This window comes from Cetorhinus maximus, unplaced genomic scaffold (genome assembly GCF_964194155.1).
Source record: "Cetorhinus maximus unplaced genomic scaffold, sCetMax3.hap1.1 HAP1_SCAFFOLD_353, whole genome shotgun sequence".
NCBI lineage: Eukaryota > Metazoa > Chordata > Chondrichthyes > Lamniformes > Cetorhinidae > Cetorhinus > Cetorhinus maximus.
The window spans coordinates 405,434-408,281 of record NW_027596299.1 but is presented as its reverse complement, the minus strand read 5'-3'; positions in this window follow the sequence as shown (position 1 = coordinate 408,281).

Here is a 2,848-nt window from a genome sequence, read left to right as displayed (position 1 = left end):
TGAGAGAGAGGGGTCAAGGAAGGGAAGGGAAGTGTCAGAAGTGAACCATGTGAAAATTATGGAGGGGTGGAAATTGGCAGCAAAATTAATAAATTTTTCCAGGTCCAGACAAGAGCATGAAGCAGCACTGAAGCAGTCATCGATGAACTGGAGAAAGAGTTGTGGGAGGGGGCCTGAGTAGGACTGGAACAAGGAATGCTCCACATACCCCATAAAGATACAAGCATAACTGGGGCCCATGCTTGTACCCATAGCCACACCCTTTATTTGGAGGAAGCGAGAGGAGTTTAAGGAGAAATTGTTCAGTGAGAGAACAAGTTCAGCCAGACGGAGGAGAGTAGTGATGGATGGGGATTTTTCAGGCCTCTGTTCGAGAAAGAAGCGGAGAGCCCTCAGACCATCCTGGTGGGGGATGGAGGTGTAGAGGGGTTGGACGCCCATGATGAAGAGGAGGCGGTTGGGGCCAGGGAACTGGAAATTGTTGATATGATGTAGGGTGTCAGCGGGATCACGGATATAGGTGGGAAGAGTCTGGACAAGGGGAGAGAGAATGGAGTCAAGATAGCAAAAAGGAACAGGCTGACATGATCGCTCTGCCAGGACAGTCCTGTTTGTGGATTTTGGGTAGGATGTAGAAGTGGGCTGTCCAAGGTTGGGAGACTATGAGGTTGGAAGCTGTGGAAGGAAGATCTCCAGAGGTGATGAGGTCAGTGACAGTCCTAGAAACAATGGCTTGATGTTCAGTGGTGGGGTCATGGTCCAGGGGCAGGTAAGAGGAAGTGTCTGCGAGTTGACGCTCAGCCTCTGCGAGGTGGAGGTCAGTGCGCCAGACAACAACAGCACCACCCTTGTCAGCAGGTTTGGTGACAATGTCAGTGTTGGACCTGAGAGAACGGAGTCCCACCTGTACCCCCCCACCCCCCACCCCAATCCTTAAACCAGCTTATATTTCACCTCTTTTCTATCTTTTCTTAGTTCTGATGAAGAGTCATTCGGACTCAAAACGTTAACTGTATTCCTCTCCGCAGATGCTGTCAGACCTGCTGAGTTTTTCCAGGTATTTTTGTTTTGGATTTCCAGCATCCGCAGTTTTTTTGCTTTTGTCAAATCAGACATCGGTGTAAAACTGTGATCTGTTCCTGACTGAAGGTGAAACGACAGGTTTAAGTTTCCAGTCTGAAAATAACTGTATTAAGTATTCTATGAATTAATATTTCTGAATGAAAGAATGATTTAATGTGTGTGTGTGTGTGTGACAGTCCTCTGTCTTTCATTTTAAGGCAGTTGTTAACTCTGACAAAGCCTAATGATTGAAATGTTAACTTTCTCTCTCCAGAAATGCTCCCTGACCAGCTGAGAGTTTCCAACATTTCCTGTTTGATCCCTGGGAAAATGGTTTGCTAAATAAACAGCCTCACTCCCCCGCCCCCAAATCCAGTATAAAAAGAGTATTGTTTTAGAAACAAATATTTTTCAAGAGGCTTTTCACTCTTGGCGTGTGGGTGTTGGTAGCAAGTGTATTGCCTATCCCCAGTTATCCTTTGAGAAGGTAATGGTGGACCACCTTCTTCTCAACCCACTGTCTAGTGAAGGTGCTCCCACAAGGCCATGAGGTAAATTTCTGAGTTCCACCATTTTCACTCAGCAATGAAGAAGCAGTGAGAATATACCCAAGGCAGGATGGTGTGTGATTGAGATGGAAACTTGGGGATGAGGGTGTTCCTCTGCCGCCTCTCTTCTATGTGGTGTAAACCTTTGGTTTGGGAGGTTCTGTCAAAGTTCCGGTTATGTTGCTAATATATAAAATCCTTCGTCTTCACCCTGTCGCATCTCCCTCACGTGGGCACACAGACCAGGTGGCAGGTTCCCCTCCCGTGCACTTGCTGGCTGCGTCAATTGACATTAAAATCATATTTTAGGCTCTAATCATGTCCGAACAGCACAGAAAATGATTTTGTATTCAACAACATCACAGTGGAATGCAGCGGTTCAAGAAAGCAGCTCACCACCAATTGTTAAGGGCAACTAGGGATGGGCCAGCCAGCGAATCCCACATCCCATGGGTGAATATAAAAGCTACAATGGCGCTTCGGTTACCCAGCATTCACCGAGGGGCAGAATATGCTCCATCCTCGCTGAGGTAGATCACCGCGCAGGCGCAGCACAAAGCTGTGAACGGAGCATGCGCACTGCGTTCCCTGACTGGAGCATGCGCAATAGCGGTGCTGGGAGGAGAGTCGCTGATGTGTTGCATCAGCCCGGAGAGCAGAAGAAGTCGGGCCTGCGGCTGGGTGAGGGCGAATGGGAACTGACAAGTGGACGGGGAGGCTTCATAACAATCTACTGCAGGCCTCAAACTGCGAAAATTAAGTTTCCGATCCCGCGTTTGGACCGAATTGGCGACCGCGGCGTTAATCCCGACAGCAGAACCTGATTCACGGCCACCATCTTGTGCGTGTACAATGTGCTGTAGTGCGCATGTGCGGCCGCCATCATTATAGGGGCAATGTTCCGTAGTGCGCATGTGCAGCTTCCATCTTTATAGGGGCAATGTGCTGCAGTGTGCATGTGCGACCGCCATTTTTATAGGGGGCAATGGGCAGTGGTTGTGACCAAAGGTGGAGCAATGAAAATTGGGAATTGTGAGGAAAACGGAATTAGAGGAAGTGAAGATATCTTCGAGGATTGTGAGACTGGAGGAGATTGCAGAGATAGGGAGGAGCAAGACCATGGAGTAATTTAAAAGGATGAGAAATTTGAAATTTAGTTCCGTCTTTATCCGAAGCCTTTGTAGGTCACTGAGCACAAGGGTAATGGGTGAACAAGACTTGGTGCGAATAAGCACACG